Source organism: Nannospalax galili, unplaced genomic scaffold (assembly GCF_000622305.1).
Source record: "Nannospalax galili isolate Female #2095 unplaced genomic scaffold, S.galili_v1.0 scaffold15, whole genome shotgun sequence".
NCBI lineage: Eukaryota > Metazoa > Chordata > Mammalia > Rodentia > Spalacidae > Nannospalax > Nannospalax galili.
In genome coordinates this window covers 4,988,652-5,011,374 of record NW_008337322.1, presented here as the reverse complement: position 1 = coordinate 5,011,374, position 22,723 = coordinate 4,988,652, and the positions used below count along the sequence as shown (strand labels likewise).

Here is a 22,723-nt window from a genome sequence, read left to right as displayed (position 1 = left end):
AGGCCCTTCTCGGGACCTGGTACCTCCAGACCCAATCTGAGCATCCCTGGATCACAGGTGCACACACATGTGCATGTCTATGTAAGAGAGCATGCATATGATTAGTGGCATAGGGCATTGCCACTGTCTTAAAAGAAATCGCTTTGGCTCAGAGAATCAGACTGAAAAGGGAAAGTGTCGCCAGGGTGCTCTCCAGAGGGAATGGGCATTCAGAGATGAAAAGTCCTACCTGGCTCCACATGGGATGTGAGGGTCAGGCTCTTGTACTCACCAGGACTAATCCCCAGTGAGGGTGAGTGGGGAGGTGTGTGAACAGAGCTGATTCTCATCTTCCCTAAGCCTGCAGCCTTCCCCTGGAACACAGTTCTCAGCTTCCAGACCCTGGCTGTCTCTGGGAGGGGTAGCCGCCCACTCACTCACTGGTGGACATGCGTGTTTGGACCTGGCTCCTGCTGGTCTCCTGAACCACCATTGTTTGCGTGTAGCTCCAGTTCTGCTCCGGAGAATTCAGGCTTTGTGCTCTGTACTCCCCTCTCCTTGCTGGGCCCCTGGAGTGTCTGCGCCCTGACCCCAGCAGCAGCAAGGGTCTGGCAAGCAAGACATAATCTGAAGGCCCTTTTGTTCCAAAAGCAAGGAAAAAAGTGCCATTAACTACAAAGCTTTCTTCCCTTCTCTCTCTCTCTCAAGAACATTCAGTGTTCTTAACTGCTAAGCCATCTCTCCTGCTTTTTTTTTTTGTCTTTTTGAGACAGGATCTTCTTGTAGCCCCAGCTGGTCTGGAACTCACTATGTAGACTAGGCTGGCCTTGAACTCACAGAGATCCGCCTGCCTCTGCTTTCTGAGTGCTGGGATTAAAGGCGTGCACCACCACACCTGGCCTGCTGCTATTTTTTTTTTATTTGCTATTTGATGTCATTTTAAGTAAAGAAAAATAAGAATTTAAAATTATTAGCATACAGTTTTACCATTTGTCTTTATGCAGTGTCTGTTTTAAATGTAAATATTATACAGCATTTACCTTTTATGCAGAATCACAGAAATTAGCAATGAGGATTTGGTGGGCACTGAACTGGCCCAAAGAGACAGATGAAAGCTGAACTCCAGAAAGTCCCTAACAGGCCCCCAGAGCCTCATGGACTGCCAGTGGAAGGAGAACTCAGCATGGAGCACAGAGGACAGAAGGCAACTCTACCTACAAGTCCCTGCCCTAAGCTCTAAGTATGTTCCCTTCTGAGACCTCCCGGAGCAGGATTGATCTATGTAGCCCAGCCTAGCCTCAGACTTGCAGTCCTCCTAACCCCACCTCCTCAGTGCAGACATTGTAGTGTGTGCCACTGTGCTTGGCAACTTCAGGCATTTTTGCAAATAGAGGCTGAGAACTCACAGCCACCAGCATAGAAGTCTAGTGATGAGATGCTGCTGCCCTTACGGACTTAGAACTCACCCTCCAACTCCCAGGGAGCAAAGGTGGGCGGCTTTCCATGCTGTTTCCAGGACTTTGCCTTCACGCAACTTAGCAACAGTTAGCTAATGAGTGACAAAATTATTTGTTCAATAGGAAACAGGGTCTCATCCCGAGCTGGGGTGGATCCCCAGGCTGTGCTTTGCAGGCTGGTAGGGTTGAAGGGAAGAGTGAGTCTGCCTGGGGGCTTCCCCTGTCCCCTGTGGAGGAAGGCCAGCAGGGGAACAGCAGACGCTGTGCACACTATTTGTAGCTTGTTGTAAATATATTACTGCTTTAATTACCTCCTTAATAAATCACATATGGTTCACTCCATGGAGAAGGGGTAGAAATTTGAGAAATCCTGTCTGTTGTCAGCAGAAAGCTTTGACTCATGAAAACTACTGATAATGAGGATTTGGTAGGTTTAGACACCCCCTCCCAAGTGGTGTGGCACTCGTAGAGTGGCACCCACAGCACCTCACCATGGCTTGGCCTCTGAGGCCCACCCTGTCCAGGGTGCAGTCTCCAAGGCTGCCTGGGACACAGCAGCTCCTGCCCCTTTTTCTGCTTGGTGACTCCCGTCCCCGTTGGTCTCAGTGTCCCCTCTTAAAACCTACTTGAGGCGTCCTTTCAAACCTCTTATTTCTTTATTGCTTTGTGGTGTTGATGGAATGTTCTGGTCCCAGTCTCCAGGGTCTGTTTAATGTCTGTCTCCACTCTGTGAAGGAAGCCCACAGCCATTTTGTTCCTGATCCACATGCAGCCCCTAGCCATGACCTCAGGAAGAGTGGGTATTTAAGACACACTGGGGAGATAGCTCAGTCAGTACAGTCCTTGCTGGGCAAGCATGAGGGCCTGAGTTTGATCCCCAGAAAAAACAACTGGCTGTGGTAGTATTTATAATTCCAGTGCTGGGGGGTTGGAGACAGACAGACCCTGGGGCTCCCTGGCCAGCAAGCCTAGCCTACTTGGTGAGTTCCAGGTCAGTGAGAGACTGTCTCAGTACACAAAGCGATGCTGGCTTCAGGAGCACATATACTAAAATTGGAATGATACAGAGATTAGCATGGCTCCGTTGCACAAGGATGACAGGACAGTTCCAGAAAGCATTCCATGTGTTTGAAAGGACAAGGGGGACTTGTTGAGAAGAAAGGTTACAGCAGAAGAAAGGAGAGGAATAAGGTATGTAGGAAAAATGAATAAAATTCACCATATAAATGTATTAAACTGTCAACCACTAAAAAATTAAAAAACAAAAACAAAAAACCAAAGTGGACAGTGTCCTGAGGGATGACACCCAAGGTTGACCTTGTTAAGGTTCAGGTAGCCCCGCCCCTCACCAACAGGGTCTCAAGGACTTCTCAAGCCCCTGAGAAAAGGGACCCGAGTTGATAAGCACCTTGGTCTTTGAAGTCAAGAGAAGCAGACTTTTCTCCACTGTTTGGCCAACACAGCAGGCTTCCCCTTTGATCTCTAAAGAGAACAGGTTTTAACAGTTCTGTTCTCCCGCTCCCCTCTCCCGCTCCCCTCACAACTTAAAAAAAATACACCTTCCCGCCTTCTGCAGGAAGGAGAAGCCTCCCCCTTAAAAAGACCCTAGCTCACAACCTGGGGCAGACATTTTCCCTGCCTGGAAGGGAATCTGTCCCATGTTTTCCTTTGCTAATAAACTCTGCTTTCTCCTGATCAACCCTACTCGTCATATGGCTACTTTTTATCTATCAGACCTCTGGCCTCCACTCACATGTGTATGTGCACCTAACATGCACACATGTACAGGCACTCATCATTCTCTCTCTCTCTCTCTCTCTCACACACACACACACACACACAAAACCTGACAAATGGATGACCTACTCCTCTCTCAAGCACCGCACCACCCTTGTCCCTCTTGCCTGGACCCTGCCCTTGTGGAAGGACTGCCAGGGGCTAGAAGTGGGTGAAGCCCTTCAGTCCCCTTCCAGACCAAAGAGAAAGGCCCTTTAATCCTCTGACCTCCAGCTGAGTGGCAGTGTTGTACCTCTGGATTAGGAAGGGTTTATTGTGGCTGTGATCTTGCTTTAGAGAGACAGCCTGTGAGCCTGGGGCAGGCAGAAGAAGGGGGTTATTGTTGAAATATGCAAATCTAGAGCCCATTGAAATGGCAAGCCCTCCAGACAAGATTTTTCAATAAATCGTACTTCTGTTCCCACTCCCAGATCTGAGGCCACCTGATGCCTGTTGGGTCAAGACGCATCCTGCCAGTCCATTCTTCACTCCTCTTTACCCTTCTGTTCGTTCAAGCTGCCCAGGGTGGGGCCGGCCGGCCAGCCGAGGCCCCTTGGAGTATTCAGTGGGTAAAGTGCTCGAGGCAGCGTCCAGATCGCTCTCAGAGACACCCCACCTTCTCTCTGTGCTGTGGTCTACAAGCCCCTCTCTCACCCCTAACCTCCACTCACTTTATGCCTCCCACAATAGAATCCACTCAGTTGCACCTGAGCGCTCACACGCAGAGGTGTGCATGGTGTATGATGGCTAGAAGTCCATATAAGATGCTTTTCTCTGTTGCTCACCACCTTACTTTTAAAAATATTTATTATTTTATGTGTATTATTATTTTATGTGTATTATTGCCTGCATGTATGTAAGTGCACCCATGTCATGCAATGACTGTGGAAGTCAGAAGAGGTTGTCAGATCTCCTGGAACTGGAGCTATAGATGGTTGCTAGCTGCCATGTGGGTGTTGGGACCCGAACCCGGTCCTCTGCAAGAGCAACCAGTGCTCTTAACTGCTGAACCATCTCTCCTGCCCTCGAGACAGTCTCACTGGAGCCCACTGATAGCTAGATGAGGGACCTTCCTGTGTCTACTTCCCCACTGCTGAGATCACAGGTGCTAAGTGTGTGCTGGGAATGGAACTTGAGTCCTCAGGCTTGCATGGCAAGCACTTTATTGACAGAGCCATCTCCTCAGCCCTGACACCTGTTGCTTCTTGGACCATTGCCTCCAGATGTTCTGGTCTACTCCTTCAAAGGTGTTAAGGAATGAGGGACAGCTGCTGAGAAGCAGCACAGCTTCCAACTGTCTTGGGGCTGTGGCTGGGTCCCAGGCTTGCTGGTTTTGAGTCAGGTCCTAAGAAGTCAGGCATGTGGTTGGAGCTGGGATTCTGGGCAGGGCATGAGTGAACTGAGTCTAGTCCCTCCTATGCTCTAGATGTTTCCATGACCACACAGGGGAGACTGTCTTTTATTCCTTCCTGAAGCTCAAACTCTAGGGTGGGTGGGATTGGGGCTGGGTGGCACTTGGAATAACTCCAGGAAGGAAGCGAGTGGAGGGAGGGTCACAGGATATGAGAATGAGGAAAGTCATGTAGGTTGAGGGGATAAGCAAGCAGGGCTGGGGGCCTGTTAAGGCAGGCAGGGTCTGAGCATTGCATTGGGCGTGGCAGCTCCCTACCTGTATGAGACAAGGACCAAATTCTACAGGGGCTATTCTAGAAAGAGCATGAGAGGGTAGGGAGAGCTCAAAGAAGCCTGAGAAATACCAGATAAATGCTTAGAGCAAGATGCCAGTTCTCTGGTAGCCAGACCCCTCTGGGCCTGTGGGAAAACAACAGGGCTGATGCAAGGAAGCCACTGGACAAACTGATTATTCCCCGTACAGCTTTACTTCTTGGTTTCCAAGTGACCCTTGCCCCAGGCTAAAGCTGGCCAAGGGACTAAGCAACCAGTGGGATGGAAAGGGAATGCAGCCCTTGGTCCAGGCAGCCCCCTTTGCAGCCCACACATCCTCTTTGGTCCAGTCCGACAAGCAGGCTGCTGGCAGTTGCTATGCAACAGGCTGCTCTGCTCTGCGGTGTCCAGCCAGGCAGCAACCGGCAGCCCTGGTGGGCGGCTGTGCGGCTCCACTTCTTCCTCCTGCTCACCTTCCTCCTTCTCGTCCTCCTCTGAACATTCTCGCCTTTCTGGAATCTTTTTACACTCTCCTTTCACCTAAAGGGCTCACACGAAGTAGGCTCCTCCCCAACCTCTGCCCCCTGGACTGGTCAGAAGTCCTCTGAGAGGACGAGCGCAGGCCCAGGACAGAGACCTCTGGTTGGCTTTTGGTGTCCCTTGTCCCTTCCCTCCCTGAGGCAGTGGGGGAGGGAACAGTCTGTGGGTTAATACTCTGGGCTAGGACAAGTAAAGTAAGGGTCTCAGTGAGATCACCAAGTGGAGCTCACAGATCTGTAACCCTAGGGTGGCGGCTATGACTCCAGGGTGGCCGGATTACAAGGTCCCGGCATCCCAGTCAAAGCTTGGAGGTCCATCCACAGTTCCAACGGCAGGGGGCCCTTTGTCTTCAAGCCCCTTGTCCTCTCAGTCTTATGGCTTCACCACCAGCCAGGGCTGCATTGGAGGGTGGGAGGATCCTCCTGGTCTTAGTTAAGAGCCGCTGCCGTGGAAACCAAGCTAATTAGCCGCTCTGCCAGGCTGGGTCGCTAACCCTCTTCAGGGTGGTGGGGGGTGTAAAAAAACAGTGGATGGATAATTCTGGATGAAACAAGCTCTGATTTAGTTGCCAGGCCTGGATTTTGGTTCTAGTTCTGCCTTATATGTGCATGGAGATAAAGCAGTTACTTAACCCCTTAAAGGCTCACCCTCAGAAGGTTCAGGGGAGGGGCTAAATGGAAACTCAGTGCAACGCCTGTCACCTAACAAGTGCCCAGCAACTGACAGCCATCCTCTCCCTCCTGCCCTTCTGCCACTCTCCCTGCCCCCTGTCCTGTCCTTCCAGAGTAATAACCCAAAACTTAGATCACCTCTGGGGAGAGGCTGAGATGGGGGTGGGCAAGTGCCACTGAGAAGCAAGGGGCTCCCTGACAGCAGAGACCTGTGCCCCCCGCCAATGCCTTTCCTCTGCCCCTGTCCCAGCTCTGTCCTCTCTACTTGGTCTGTCAGCACTAGAGCCTGGTGCATTGATAGGCCACAACATTCATTCATTCATCTACCCAATACTTGTTGAGTGCCTCTGTGGGTGGGGCCTTTTCTATGACACCTCCCTCCACCCTGATGCTCACCACTATCACCAAAGGAAGCTTTCTTTCTTCTTTTTTCATTTTTAAATATTTTATTTATTATTTTTATTTTATGTGTATGAGTGTATTGCCTACATGTAGGTAAGTGCACCCATGTCTTGCAATGCCCATGGAGGTCAGAAGAGGCTGTAGGATCTCCTGGGACTGGAGTTACGGACAGTTGTTAACTGCCATGTGGGTGCTGGGATTTGAACCCAGGTCTTCTGAAAGAACAACCAGTGTTTTTAACCACTGAGCCATCTCTCCAGCCTCTGGGGGCTTTCTAAATGGCCTAGGTGCTGGTCTCCCTAGACCCCACTGTACACTGGCACCTGGGTTTGCTGATTTGGCTAGGATGGCTGGTCAGTAAGCTCCAGGGATCTGCCTGTATCTGTCTGCCCAGCACTGAGATTGCAACCTCATACCACCACACTGTTTTTTTATTTGGGTTCTGGGGATCAAACTTAGATCCTCACGCTTACACAGCAAGTGCTTCACTAAATGAACCATCTCCCCAGGCCTCTACGTGACTACGCTAGTAGCAGACAGCTTTTGTTACTATGGCTCTGTAGTATAATTTGAGATCAGTTTTTGTTGTTGAGACAGAGTCTGACTATGTAGCTTAGGCTAGCCTTGAATTCACTATGTAGCCCAGGCTGCCCTTAAGCTCACAGCAGTTCTCCTGTCTCAGACTCCCAGAGCACTGGGATTATAGGTGTGAACCACCATGCCTGTTTTTCTTCCATAGTTTGAAGTTTTCATTATAGAAGCATTTTACTTTCTTGGTTAGGTTTATTCCTAGATGTCTCTCTCTCTCTCTGTCTCCCCTCCCTTCTTTTCCCCTCCCCTTCCCTCCTTCCCTCCCTCCCTCCCTCACCTCATTCCCTCCCTTCCTTCCTTCTTTGCCTGGAACTCACTATGTAGACCAGGCTGGCCTTGATCTCACAGAGATCTGCCTGCCTCTTGACACTGGGATTAAAAGCATGTGCCACCATACCTGGCTTCCCAGGTATTTTTTTTTTTTAAGCTATTGTGAATTGAATTTTTTTTATTGTGCCCCCAGCCCAGCATCATGACTGGTTCCCAAATGGCCAGACACATAGCCCTTCAGTGGCAGGGACCAGCTACTAGATTGCCTGGAAGTCCTTTCTTCAATCTGACTGGTAGACAGTTACATGGGGGAGGAAGTTGGAATGCCTATTGAGTGTTTGGGGTTAGGGGGGTGTAGTCTTAGAGACATGTGGCCTAGCTTTAGCTGTTAGCAAGGCTAAGTTTCCAGCTCAAATGAGGGTCTATCTCATCTCCCCTCATGTGCCTGTGCCATGAGGCAAGTTGAGCCTGTGGCAACCCTCAGAAATTGAGCAGTTCTGCAAACGTCAGGTCTTGGTATTTTCCCAAAAACATGTTCACTGTCCTCCTTCAGCCACAGGGCCCTGAGAACTGACACTATCCAGGCCTGGCGGGAACTCTCTGTAGCTGTAGCTGACAGTTTGCAGCCCACACTGAAGCCCACACTTTGAAGATTTGGATTTGGAGCCCCTTGAACAAGCTGGTTGAGTAGGCATGGGGAACTGGTGACCAGAGGCCCATGCCTTGAAAAGAGACCCTTTTCTGTGTCATCCACCCAGCTCCCTTCTTCCTCGTTTTCTCCCCCAGCTCACCCCTGGGGTGACTATACTCTGAGTATGCTCTACCTGCTCCTCACCCCACCAGACTTGTCCCCAACACTTGACTTGTATTTTACTGCCAAATACCCTCTAACCCTTCCCCAAACCTGGACCCCTTTAGCTCTTTCCCAAGGCTCCAGTTTTATTCTTAGGCCTAGGGAGAGAGTCCTCAGACGTGACAAAAGCAAAAACAAAGCCCCTACCAAGTAAATGACAAATGAAGAGGAAATTGCTCTTAATCCCCACGCCACAATCTGGGGATGTTGGCCAAGCACAAACCTGAGTCATCTCCAAACGCAGGCAGCGACATTTTCTTTTTGGAATTTGTTTTGTCTCTGGGCTTTAAATTTAATCATCCCCTCTCTCTCTCCTTTTCTCCCTCCCTACTTCTCTCCCTCCCTCTGCCCCTTGCTCTCCAGTGTTCTAATATGCGCCTGCACCCAACTCATCCAAGCCTGTTTTCCTGGCATTAATTAACACAGCTCTCCAGCCTCCAACAGGCTAAATGATGAATCAGGTTAAATTCCAGACAACAGCCGCACACCGCCATCAATTAGCCATCTCCGGGGCAGCTTCATTAATAAGCATCGATCACGGCCCTCCTTCTGGAACATGCCAGGGTCTCTGGGTCACCGGCACTGCCTGCAAGTGTGTCAGGCTTGGGCGTGAGTGTGAGCCTGTGTAGTGAGGGCTGGAGGGGTCTCTGGGGTACTGTGCTGCAGTGTGGGTGGATGAATGGGCGATTACACGCGTGTGGGTGGCATATGTTGGAGTGTGTGGGACTGAGTGCTCATGGAGTGAGAGTGATGTGTGTGACTGCACATGTAGGTGTGGCATGGGATGTGCGTGTTGTACACATGGATGGCACTGGCACCCCTCCTCATCTCTTCTGTGTCTCTCTTCTGACCCCTAAGAACCCCCATCCTCCCTGCTCCACCTCCAACTGGGTTCTCCTGGGTGTCACTGGCCCCTTGCTTTGCCCGCTCTGGTCAGAGACTCTACCCAGTTTGCAGCCACATGAGGTAACCCTAACCCTTGGCATTCCTATTCTGTTCCTCACAAATTCCGGATGCCGGTCAGCTACTCTCCCTGATGTGTCGCCAGCCCAAAGTCGGAGATCTCTTTGTCTCCGCTGTGGTGGGTCTTGGGACCCCCTCTCAGTGTCAGCTCCCAGGGCCGGGGTCAGCCCTCCAAAGCCTTCTGCTCTCTTGGGTTGGACTCCAGCCTCTTCCTCTAAACCCCACTTCTGCCTGGTCCCACACTCAGCTCTCCCAGGATGTTTCTGAGCCATGAACAGTCAGAAAGCTCAGTGGCCCTGTGTCCACAGGCTAGGGCCTGTCCCCCAGACTGCCCACTCCCTGGCTGCACCACCCCCCCCCGGCCACTGAAGAGCCAGCAGGCACCGGAGTTGCCCTCTTCCCTCCTCTCCACTGTGTAGTGCTGAGCACTGACCCCTCGCCTTGCTGACCACAGGCTGCCCCCCCCCACCTCAGCATTCTTCTCAGTCTGCTTTAAGAGGACGGTTAGGGTCACTTGGGATTTGCCCAGGGGACAGTGTCCCCCCAAGATCTTATCAGCTCTTACAAGTGCTATATTGGAGTGGTGATGGACGTGTGAATTCCTCAGGCAGTCACTCGTGGGTTGGCTCCTTAAAGGTTAATTAAGAACCTACGCCTGGACAGCACAGCCATGGTGCGGCCAGTGACGGCGGATGCGGCGTCTCTCCAGACCATTAAACACTAATTAGGTTTGGAAAGTCTATCGAGCTCCCGAGGTCCTGTCAAGGCAGGTGCTGGCCCTGGGGTGCCCTTTGAAATGCCAGCGCAGTCACCCTGACCCTGGGCCCAGCTGCTGGGTCACCCTGCAGCCCAGGCCTTGAGCTGCGTTCTCCATCTCACTGTCTCTCCCTGGCCTGGCCTTCTCACTGTCTTGGTGTTCACTTGCAGTCCCTTCCCACAGCCCTTCCTGCTCCTGATGCATCACCCCTGTCCCCCTCTGTCTATCGTAAATGGGCCTGAAGTGGCACTGGGGTCTGGTAGATACTGTCTCTCCCTGGCCTGGCCTTCTCACTGTCTTGGTGTTCACTTGCAGTCAGTCTGGGGCCTGCCCAGTGGCCGCCACCTCTTCCCACAGCCCTTCCTGCTCCTGATGCATCACCCCTGTCCACCTCTGTCTATCGTAAATGGGCCTGAAGTGGCACTGGGAACAGGCTAATGGTGGCTGTAGAGCTGAGCTGAGCCCCAGTTTCCAAGAGTGTGGGGACTGCTGGAAGACACGCATCTCTACACCCTGAGCCCCACACCTTCTGCTTGGACTCATCTTCCCTTCAGCCCTACTGAAAATGCCCTGAGATGCTGGTCTTGGCGTTCCCCTGGTTGGATCTCTGCCTCTCCTCAGCAGAGCCCCACCCACTAGAGCCCCTGCTCCCCTCCAGGACCCTCTTTCTTGGGGTCTGCTTCATTCCTTGCAGAATTCAACAAGCACAGCCAAGAGCTAGCTGCTCCTGATGGCTTAATTCAGGCAGTGCCCCTGCCTTGTGCTGAGGGAGCTTGAAGGCTACATCCTGGAAGGAGGCCCTTCCCTTGTGTAGGCCTCATCCCAGGATGGCAGCATCCATCTGAAAATCACATTTTCACTGCTCGCTGGCCCTTATCTTTAGCCCACATGCGTTGTCATGGAGCTCAGGGATTTTTGAGGCAGGGAGAGAAGCATGCTCATATCCAGATGTACCAGAAAGATCACATGACTCTGAGGTCTCCAGGGGCACTGGGCTTGGGTGTGGAATTCTTGGCTCAGTTCTAGAAATGTTGGGAAGTGGAAAAGAGACTGGCTTGAGGCCTTTTCAAGTGTCTGTGTGTCTTACCTGACCTTTTCCCTATTTAAGCAACACACGTATCTAAGAATCCAAGTGTGACTGCTGTTACCGTCACCAATGTTGTCCCCATATCACCTCCATCACAATCACCGCTGCCGTGCGACCTCCTCAGGCACCACTGTCACCACCATTGCTACTCCACAGGCACCACTGTCCCCACCACCACCACACACGATCACCTGCATGGCTCAGCTCACAGGGTATCATTATGGGTAGGACTCTGGATGCCAGATGGGGTGGGGGGGTGTTCTGGGTGGGGTACAGCCTTCTTGGACCTCTCTATCTCCCATGGAAGCTACCTCCAAACTTAGTGCTAAGCTGGTCCCTAGCCCCATGGCATCAAGGGAATTGTGTGACTAGCTCAGCTGTGGCTAGCAGCTGACCTCAACCCAGCCACCAAGGCACCATGCCCCCCTCCAATTCAAGGTGGATGTTGTCTCAACTGCCTTCTTGGGGACCCAGCTTGACACCACTGGATCCTTTCTACTTCCCCTCTGGACAAGGCCCTGAACCCCCTCCCTCTGAGGAAGGCTAGGAAGCAGGTGGGCAGTGCCCTTCATTTAGGTTTCTCCATCCATTCCAGCCCAGCCCCCAGGATGCCCAACTCTGGTGACAGGCAGGGCTGAAGTGGGCCTGTGTGGGCCCAGGAGGCACAGCCCAATTTTATAAGCACGAAGTATTATGATTGCATTGATTTCCATCATAAATCATATTTCCTATCTCCTGCCTTTCTCTCCCGTGCCCCGACTTAAGCCTTGGTATTTTCTTTAGCTGCTGCTGCTGCCAAGACTGGAGATGATATTAGGATAATGATGATAAATTTTATCCTGAGGCTAGGCCACTCCCTCGGTGTGGGGAGGGCACTGTGTGTCCCTCAGATGGATCCCTTGGCTAGAAAGTGGACTTCCTGAGAGCCTAGGGGAAGGAGGGTGCTCCCTGTGCTTGCCTGTGTGGGTCCCACACACTTGCTTATGTGAGCATGCAGGTGTGTCTGTGTATGTTCTCACACCTGTGCAAAGACTTCAAAGGCTTCTTGGGAGGGTACCCTGTGTGTGAACATATGGTAGAGGGGGAAAGGGATAAGGGTCAAGGTCAGCACTGAGTCTCCAAGGAGCTGCTGTCCCCAGTCTTGGGGACAGTGTGTCCCACATGCTGTCATGTGTAATCTTTTATTAGCCCTGCTGCGACAGGCTCCCTCTCCCTTAAGAACCTGCAGTCCATCCCTGTGACAGCTGACATAGGGTCTCCTTAATTCCTGACTCCCACTGTGGTGCCCGGCCCAGGACTGTGTGGTGGGCATGGGCACACGTTTTCCTCTAAACCCTCGCTGCAGGACATCTTCCTCCAATGAAGTCAGCGCCTGGACAGGGGCACTATTTTGACCTACAGAAGGTGACATCAGGTAGAGGATGAAGCTCCGGGATGGCGCTCTGAGTTCTCAGGCTGATGTCTCCCCAGCCAAGTTGGGCTCTGCTCTGACTGAGCTGGGGTCACTCAAAGAGGCAACAAAGACCTTGGGGTCCCATCCCAGATGCATCACTAGGACATTCTCATGAGGCTCTGGGATGGGCCTCCACAGTGGAAGACCCTGAGGAGCTTCAGGTTCTTTGACTTGTGGACCAGCCTTGGGACAGAAGAGCGCTTAGTGAAGGCTGTGGACTTATGGCTGACCTATTATTCATTAATCCAATCATTCTTTCAACATGTGTTCCTGATCCAGTGTCCTCTCCCATCTCCCTGTTCCACAGGGCTGAGGGAAGGTAGCAGTGACCAGGTTCCTCTCTAGACCAGGGTTTGCCCTGAGACCCTTGGTACAGGGTCTGTTGGATTTTGCCAAACAGTCATGCTAAAGGTGCTCTCGAGCAGTGTGTCCCTGCTGATGGAGATGACAGAGACAGGGAACCATAGACTCAGATATGGAAGGGTCTCATTCCCCCACAAGGTGCTGGCAGCATCTCACGACACCTTCCATGGTTCATGCAGCCCTGGCTTGAATGACTCCTGTCATGGGGAGCTCACTGCTCTCCTGAGGCAGCTGGCTCTATCAGATACTCTTACATGGAAACCAAGCTGAGGTTGAGCCACCCACAGTCTGGTGCTCAGCTCCCTTGCTCAGCCCCTGAACAAGAGCTGGCTCACTGCTCTCCATAGACAAAGGCTCACAGCAGCCACAGTGATGAGTGCTTCTTGGCGGGCTGGGGAGAGCACCACCTTTGGGATTCCTAGTGAGGACTCCGTGGGGCATAGACAGGAATTGGGGCTCAACGGGGCCTGTGGCATCATTGTCCCCAAAGGGCTGGAAAGCAAAGGTACCTCACGCACCAGCCTCTTTCCGGTCCTTCCAGCCCTCTGTATTTGGCCGCTTAGATTCTCCCTAACAATTCTGCCACGGTGGTGGCAGCAGCATCCTCAGCATCCTTGCTAAGACTTCCTGCTCCCTGCCCTCAGTCCTGAGAGCCAACAAAGACAGCAAGCAGATTCAGCCTGGGGAGCACAAGGATCAGAGAGTGTGGGGTCAGAGGGCATGATCCCATGTTATGTTTCCATTGCTGCTGTGCCATCGGGGAAGGGTCCCCACTTCAGCGTTTGGCCGCTTAGATTCTCCCTAACAATTCTGCCACGGTGGTGGCAGCAGCACCCTCAGCATCCTTGCTAAGACTCCCTGCTCCCTGCCCTCAGTCCTGAGAGCCAACAAAGACAGCAAGCAGGTTCAGCCTGGGGAGCACAAGGATCAGAGAGTGTGGGGTCAGAGGGCACGATCCCATGTTACGTTTCCATTGCTGCTGTGCCATCGGGGAAGGGTCCCCACTTCAGCAGACTGGCAGACCTCTGGGAGACAGGAGTAGTAGGATGAGGTGGAATATCTTCCGTGCCCTGGCCCTTTACATTGTGCTACCCACTCCATGCTGCAATGGCCAAAGGCCCAGCAGGAGGGAGTTGGATCCCCACTGCTGGCTCCTGGCTGGGTGACCACCCCCTCTCCCAACCTCAGTATCTTATGGGAAATCACAAGCGGGTTTGGGGGTGTAATAACTAATGTTTAGTTAATGTATATAAATGTGTTGTGAGCCACATGGGACAAACCCAGTTAAGAGAGGATCTAATTTTACCCATTCTATTAGCACAAGAAAGCCCTTGGGTTCTAACATGAGAGGGGGCTATATGGGAGCCATCAGCTTGTCCTGTCCCTGGTGATCCCCATGAATGCCAGGTCTGTAGGAGCAAGCAAACGAGTGGCGGTGCCTGGCTACCACCTCTTTGTACACAGAGGAGATTCATAAAGTGTGTGGGTGCCCATTTTAGGTGGGAGGGAGGCTGAGGTGCTAAACTCAGAGGGATCCACTTGTGCTGGAATCAGACTGGGACGTTGAAAACATGCAAGCATTGGCTGTGGTTTATGTCCATCCTGGACTGAGAGTAGTATTTTCTATTCTTATGTTCTAAGTTTGCTTTAGTGAGAAGAGGCAGAAAAGAACTGTGAGTGTTGAAGACCACGTTAGTGTCTGGGTGAGCCTGTGGAGCTCTGCTGTGAGGCCCTGTGTGCATCTGGGTACGGGGGCTGTCATGGCCGGTCATTGGTGAATCAATTTGTCTCTCTGTCTCTGTCTTTCCCTGTCTCTCTGCCTCCGTATCTGTCTGTCTCTGTCTCTGTCTCTCTTGTCCCCCCCCCCGGCCGTGTGTGTGCATGTGTGGTTGTGGTGGTGGTGGTGGTGGTGGTGGTGGTGTGTGTGTGTGTGTGGTGTGTGTGTGTGTGAAGGCAAGGAAGAGGGAGAATGAATTCTAACATCCCTAGTGTTCAGGGCACAGTACTCCAAATGACCGCCAGATGGTGCCAAGATGCAGCCTAAGGGCTGAGAACTGTGTGTTGATGGGCTTTGTGTTCAAGCGCTCAGCCTACATGGCTGGTTGCGAGGAGCAGGTATATTTGAGCAGGGGTGGGGCAGGACAGGAAGGCACCGTCTGATGAGGGCTGGGCACCGGTGCTAGTGTGAGGATGTGGCCTACTTCATGTGCTTATCAGGACACTGCTCATACCCCATGTCCTGCAAACCCTGGGTCTCCAGGAATGTTTTTGTAGACAAGTTGGTGTGTGCAGGTATGTTTCAGTAGACCTCCACATCATCACCCCCAACCTCCCTTTCATTCCTGTCAAGCTACCCCCACTGCTTACCTCCCCTCCCTTCATAGCTGGCTCTTCCCTGTTCCTCCCTCCCCTGTCACACATACTGTTCCCCTGACCTGGAGCGATCTCGCCACAACTAAATTCTGACCCATTCTTCAAAGACTTCTGCCAAAGAGCCATCTTTATGTCTGCCAGCACCAATTCCCTGCCCCCATTTTCTCCTCTGTGACTACCACTTGCCCAGGACTTCCCAATTACCTGCCTGCACAGGGTTACAGGATGAAGGGAAGGCTTGTTGGTCTACACCGCAAGCAGCTCTGGGGCATAGGATAGCCAACTTTCTTGAGATTCAACTGGCCATGGCAGAACACTGGGTGCTGTGGTGCAGGGGGAGCCATCGGGGGAGAAAGAGTGGCCCCCGGGATGCTTTGTTCTGATTTTGTTTTTGTGTGTTCTCGTTTTGTTTCAGACAAGGCTAGCCTCAAACTTTCTGCGGATGTGAGGATGGCCTTGATCACTTTGTGTGTGTGTGTGTGTGTGCACATGTGCACTAAAAGTCAGCCTCAGACGGTGTTCCTCAGGAACACCATGTGTTTTGAGACACAGTCTCTCGCTGGGACCTAGGGCTTGCCAGCTCGGCTCTGCCAAGAGCACCAGGGATCTGCCTGTATATGCTTCCCCAGCCCTGGGATTACGAGCATGCCACCATGCTTGACTGCTTTACATGGGCTCCTCATGCTTGTACAGGAAGCACTTTACTGACGGAGGTGTCTCCCCAGTCTCCGGCCTTGAACTCTTGATTCTCCTGTCTCTGCCTCCCAATTGCTAGGATTCCATTCGAACAACACCATGCCCTCCAACAAATGGTAGCCTGTCCATTTTTAAGGTGGCTATGGAGAGTGGTGCTGTTCTGGGCTGCAGTCACATACTACGAGACTAGACTGTGGAAAAAATGGTCCTTGACAAGCTGAAGGAAGATCTCTTGTGAGGCTTGGAAGCTGCTCCCTTAGCACTCAGAGGAGTCGCAATGGCTGTGTTACACCCAGAACTGTACAAGCTCCTGATTCTTGAGCCCCTGGGGGAAACGACATGTCCTAGGGGTCAGCCAGTACCCTGCAGCCTCCAGCGCATTGAAGATGCAGAGGGGAGTGCTCTCCCCGGGCAGTATGGTCGCCTCAATCTGTCCCACCTCCTTTGTTCCTCTTAGATTTGGTTTGTTCAGAGCTTGCGGGAGCCAGGTGTGCAGGATGAGGGAGAGGCTGAGCAAGGGAAGCAGAGAAAGAGGGTTTAAAACAGCGCATTAGTTGGGCTACTCCGGTCCTGCTAGGTCTGCCAGCCCCATCCTACGAGGGGCAGCTGCCAGTCTAGTCTCAATGTGAATTGCAGAAAAACAGGCAGTTCCCTTTTCTTTATTTCCACTGTTTTCTAGAGAATCCTAGAGAAGTGAGAGGAGATCCGGAAACCAGGGACAGAGATGGGGAGCAAGGCAGACAAGCCAGAGAGCCAAGGGCAGGACAGAGGGATGCATCAGAGAGAAAGGGCATCAGCTGGTGGGCTAGAACAGGCAGCCAAGAGCTGGCTGGACACAGCTTCTCTAGACCTGATGGTGGTGTGACTCCCTGAGTGGATGCTGGGCAGAACCCTTGGGGCGGAAATGCAGGCAGCCTACCCTGGGGCTAGGTGTTTCCAGTCTCCAGGCTCTGTACCTGCCAGAGCTCTGCCCTGGGTCTTGTGCTTAGTCACCTGGCCCACCTTGGACCAGTACCTTGCCCTTAAGAGGTGGCTGAATGGGCTTGGCTTTGAGCAGCTTCAGTACTATGCCCTGGGAGTCTTGTCCTCATTTCTGAAGAGGCAGCTGGGCAGGCCACACATGTTTAAAGACTGGTAATTAAAAAACAGATCGCTTCAAATGGAGCCTTCCTGGGGGGAGCCGGGCTGTGCTTGGCCTCCCGGGCTGCTGTGGCATCTCTCTTTGGGGTGTGAGGCAGGGAGCACCCCTCAGCCCCTTGTATGGTGGGGATGAGGGTGAAAGGATTGTTTTCAGTCGGGAACTGCGCACACTCCATCTCCTCCAACCCGTCATCATGGTGCTTAGAGTTGCCGCATCACCGCATAGGAAGGGTCAGGGGTCCCCTTCGCCAGTTTCCTTTCCACCATGCATACCCCTTGGGAGGTGACACCGAGAACCTGACGGGTCAGAGGGAAGACCCAGGGGAGACAGGGCTCCAGCTCCTGGGGCAGAGGCAGGGAACGGATACAGAGTGGGAAATCACTATGACAGATTTGCCAATTTCATACTGGCATCCTGAATTGACTTGTCTTAGCCATCGTGTGACTTGAACTTAGTCCTACTGTGTGTCAGTTCTGAATGGGCCTGCCCTGATGGACTGCCCAATTCAGGGCAGAGGCCGTCCTATGTGTGAATGTGTGTATGCACATACTAACAAACTGTATCAATAATAACCAGCTACTGGGACAGAATGGACAGCGAAGGTGATTGGGGGTCTGGGGTTTGCTAGAGGTGTGTTTCGATGGAGATGGGTGAGAGGTAGGACCCTGGGTTTGTGAGGGCAAGGCCTGAGGAAGCCCCGCCCTCGGTAAGGTTTCAGAGCCTTGGAGGGTGCACTGGGGTCTCAGGGGGGTCTACACAGCTGAGAAGACAATGAATGCAGAACAGTGTGGCTCCACTGGAGTCTCCAAGGTCTCCCAGTCACCCACCCTCCCTAAGTGGTGACAGCAGCCACGCAGGGAAGATTTATCCCTGGCCCTTCCATGCACGAGGCTGACACACTGCTGTGCTCATCAATCAGGAGAACGCTAGGCCAATTATTCATTTATTAATAAGGGCTTTGCTGCCCATCCCCTATCACTTGTGTTCTGTCTGCTTTCATCTGGAAAATGTCCCACAGAGGCCCCGACCTGCAGTCCTCGGCCCTCACCTGCCCTCTGCTCTCAGGACGGCCCACAGGTAGACTGCATGCCTGCACTGGAGATCTGTTCAGCAGCAGGGCCGACCTTCTGACATAACATGGTGGCGTTTTCTACAGAGTTCACACTCTAGAACTTTGAAATTGAGTTTCAAAAAGAAAAAAAAAAATCACAAAAACATCGAATGTTTTAAGTAAGCTTATTATTTTGCAGCGGGCAGCTTTCAGAGCTGTCCTGGGCTACATGAGGCCCATGGGCCACAGGCTGGACATGCAACTCTGCTTCCTGCTGCCCTCTCTCTCAAGAACCAGGATGAGGAAGGCCAACCTGTCCGAACCAGTGGTGTGGGGGTGACCCTGGCAGGAGACGCCACTCCAAGAACTATTCCCAAGGATCAGGGAACAATCGTTTTGTTTTCTTTGGGGGGGTATTTTGTTTTGTTTTTTTGAGACAAGGTCTCCCTTGGTAGCCCTAGCTGGCCTGCTATGTAGACCAAGTTGGCTGTGATCTCACAGAGATCTGCCTGCTCTGCCTCCTGAGTGCTGGGATTAAAGGCGGGTACCAGGAAGCCTGGCCAGAGTGTATTCTTGTTTGCTAGAGACTGTGAGAAGCTGGAAGTCTCTGACCAGGATGAGCCTAAGGCTCACTTCTACCTAGTCCACAGCAAAGCCAGTCGAGTCCAATTCTTTCTCATACTCTTGGCCCTTCTGCATTCTCTCAGCACACAGACCCACTGAGGATCTGCCCTGGAAATTCCTGCTTCTCCATTCCTTCATTCCTTCCTCTTTCTCTCTAAGGAGAGAGGGAGGGAGGGAGAGAGAGAGAGAAAGAGAGAGAGAATGTATGTGTGTATGCGTGTACATACACGCACATGTGTGAGCAGGTATGTGTGTGACCAGAGATCAATTTTGGGTGTTCGTCAGGAACTGACTGTTTTTTCTTTGAGACAGGGTCTCCTTGTAGCCACAGCTAGCCTGGAACTCACTGTGTAGACCAGGCTGGCCTCCATCTCACAGAGATCTGCCTGCCTCTGCCTCTCTAATGCCACTCCCTGCCTGACTTCTTGTTTTTGTGACAAGGTCTCTCATTGGCTGTGGGCTGGTTGGGATCTGCCTGCCTCCTACTGCCCTAGAGCTGGGATTGCACATGCACACCACCACACTGGGCTTTTCCATATGGGTTCTGGGGGTTGAGCTCAGGTCCTCCCGCTTGGTACAAGGGCTTCACCTGCTGAACCATCTCCCTTTCTTGCAGGCAGCTTTTGAATCATACACCCTCTAAAGTGAGGCAAAGCCCTTCCCTGTGCCTCTGGAGGTGATGAGAACTGTCACCTGGGGCTCCACCCATGTGCTTGGTGAATCACTGTTCCAGCAATAGGGAAGAATGAGGTGGGGAAGCTCCTGCACATGCCTGGGGAACTGACCTGCAAGAGACCCCAGTCATTAGGATTTGGTTACTTTGATGGAACTGGCCTGGGACAGTGCATGCCTTGCTGACTGGTGCCCTTCTCCCCTGATGGGGACAGCAAGGCAGGAATGGGACATGACAGTGTGACCATGGACATGGGAGAGCCCTGGGAGAAGACAACTGTGCCAGCGCTGGGTGACAAGAAACAGGAGGAAAATGCTGGACAGTACATGACTCATACTTGATCAAAACAAAGCCAGAAAACTCAGAGACAAGGGATGGTTTCTGGGTTTTGGGGGTGGGGGGGTGGTCTGGTTTTCCAAGTCTGATCTCAAGTCCAGCACAGGGCTGTCACACCCTCCTCACTAGCTATAAGATCTGAAAGAAACACATGGAAGTGTCTGGAAGAAGAGGGCCTGTCAATCCTGAGATGCAGATGTCTACCGTGGCTCGATCCTCTGTTGGGATTACAGAGGAAATAAGGGACCAGGAGACAATTTGAGATGACCCAGAAGTGGGTTTAAATGGCAACAGGATTACGAAGGATTTAAGGAAGAACTTCCTCTTTAATTCCAATGGGAAGTTGCATTCCTTGACTCTCCGAGTGGGAATGGAGAGAGCATGAATGACAGGCCAGCCACTGTGCTGTGTGCTAGGGATATACCATGGAGAGACACAGGCCACACCTGTAGTAACAGTGCAGGCAGGTGAGCTTGACTGACAGAGGCCTGGACCAGGCCCATCCTAATCACAAAGCAGCAAGGAGTTGACAGCTTGCTTTAGGTTGATGGGCACAACTGATTCTGAAGGACACACAGGAGTGTGAGGCTGAGAAGGGCAAGTGCATAGCGGGGCAGGGGGAAGCAAGCCTTGTGGTAAGGAGGGTAAGGGTTTTGGGATGCTACATGGGGGCTGCAGGACAGAGTTCATGGGCAGGAGAAGAGGTGTAAGGAAGCCAGCAAGGACCAGACTGAGGTGGGTGCCTGTGTGTCAAGCCCAGGTGTGTGGGCTTAGTTCTGCCCGTGGTGCGTGGTCACTGGAATGTGGGTGTGATGTCATCATCAAAGTGCAGCAGCCTCTGCAAGGAGGAGGGACAGCAGCAAAGCGAGGGAGTCCTTAAGTTAGGCCATGGAATTTAGGAAAGGGACACGGTACTGATACAGCTAGGAGAATTTGGCATCCTGTTGTGTGGATGACAAGCTCTGACCAACCAGAGACAAGTACAGGAGTGTGCCTGCCCAGCAAAGACACCAAGGACAGACTGCCTTCCAGCACACAGCCAGAGGAAGGACCAGGACTGCTAGGTGAACACGAATTATGATGGTGGGAACTGCTCACTCAGGAAGGGAGAGCTGCAATGCCTGTGTTCCAAGGACTGCCTGTGAATTGAGCTTCTGAGCAATTAGCTATTCAAGTGCTCTCTTGTCAGAACATCAAATTTCCCACCTGAGTGTACCTGCTGGACTGTGATCGGCTCTCTGTAGTCTCCACCTGCTCAAAACCCTTTCCTGGCCCTTCCCACCAGTTCTAAAGTAGTATGTCCTGGATTCTATCAGAGCCAACCAGGACTCCACATTGCAGGACCCACCTGCCACTAGACCCAGCCCTAAACATCCTCTCTTCCCAGATTACATGAGGTGGTGTGTGCTCTTCTACTGAGCAGGCACTGAACTCCGTGTTGATTGATCAGGCTAAAGTCACATGGCTTCTTGAGGGTTCCTTTCGCTCTTAGAGTCTAGAAGGCAGCTCAGAATGTCTGATTCTGAATCTGGGCTTCTGTCATTCAAGACCTAGGATTATGGGTTGCCCAGTTTCAAGGTTCACGGTATATGGATCGAAGTCCTGAGTCAGGTCATCACACAGCAGCAGCAGGCCTGGACCTCAGACCTGACCTCCACCTTTGATCTTTGGGGAGCCCCCACCCAAGACCTCCATACTGCCTTCAAGGTGACACAAGTCTCCCCGTGGGTTACATTCTCACCCACTTCCTTCCTCCTCTCAGAGTTTTATTTTTGGCCAGGTAATTAGCCTAACTCTTCTCATTAGTATTGTGTTTTTAAAAAGAAGAGGGGCTAGTCTGGGGAGAAGGGGCCTAGAGGGAGGGGCTTGCATGTGCCCTTAACTGTCCTGACAGCTAGAGATCTTTGGTGCACTGACAGTCTCCTTTAAGTGGCCCAATTAACATAAGAAACAAAACGGCTCACCAAAAGTTCTGAAGGCATCCAGTTGATTATGCAATTTATCTTGCAAACTAGTAGTAGACAGCTGAATCTCTGTTAATGATTATCCTATACATTTATATACATTATATACATGTCACCTCTTATGAAAAGGTGCCTTTCCCTCACCTGTTAACCTGTGCCCTCAGGCTTATGGTCCAAAATATCCAGGGACGATTTCACCAGGCCTTAACCCCTGTTGGGGTCTCTTGAGTGGTCCTGCATGGTCTCAGTTCCAATTTCCTGATTGTCCTATATGATGAGTTATCTTTGATATGCAGGGAGGGACTGGATTAACTGTAATACTGAGGAAGTGGCAGAGAAAAAGCCATACAGAATGATCTCCTATGCTCAGGAGAGGCAGCTCCAGGCAGCCACAGGTGTGAGGGGGCAGCAGAGAAGTTTACACAGGAAAGACTGAAGACAGGATCTTCAGGGTTCTGCATTCATGGTCCCTAGCCACCATTTCAACAGGACAGCAGGGGGCGGGGGGCGGGGCGTGGGGAGTGTGTGTGTGTGTGTGTGTGTGTGTGTGTGTGTGTGTGGTATGATTCCACAGCATCCTTCTCCTTCCATCTGAGACATCTTATTCTGGAAGCTGTGAACTGTTACTCTGGGCTTTGTAAGAACAGGAACCCAGGCTTTGACTTTCTAGATGTCTGTACACTTCAACATGGATAGGAACAGGAAAGCGAGTTGCCAAGCAGGGTGGCTATGAGGAGGGTTGTAGCTATTGAGCTGAGCACTTCTCTGAGAACTTACATATACTCTTCCATATCTTGACCTTTCTCCATTTAAGAATATCTATCATCTATGTGTCTATGTATCTATCATCTATCATCTATCTATCCATCCATCACTTATTATCTATCAATCGTCTATCTATCATCTATCTATCTATCTATCTATCTATCTATCTATCTATCTACCATCTATATATCATCTATATCATCAGTCATCCATTTATGTATCATGTAGGCATCTGACATCGATCTAACTTTCTATTTATCACCTCTATGACCT

General features: G+C 51.8%; 1 protein-coding gene and 1 non-coding gene across 35 annotated transcripts in view; one reads left to right on the top strand and one right to left on the bottom strand.

Moving 5' to 3' along the window:
• Positions 1-22,723, bottom strand: part of Celf4 (CUGBP Elav-like family member 4) — a 300,074-nt gene that overhangs the window by 71,745 nt on the left and 205,606 nt on the right. The window lies entirely within an intron of this gene.
• On the top strand, positions 2,460-2,566 carry LOC115070251. Its single transcript, XR_003849438.1, has one exon. It is a non-coding gene; the product is annotated as a U6 spliceosomal RNA (small nuclear RNA).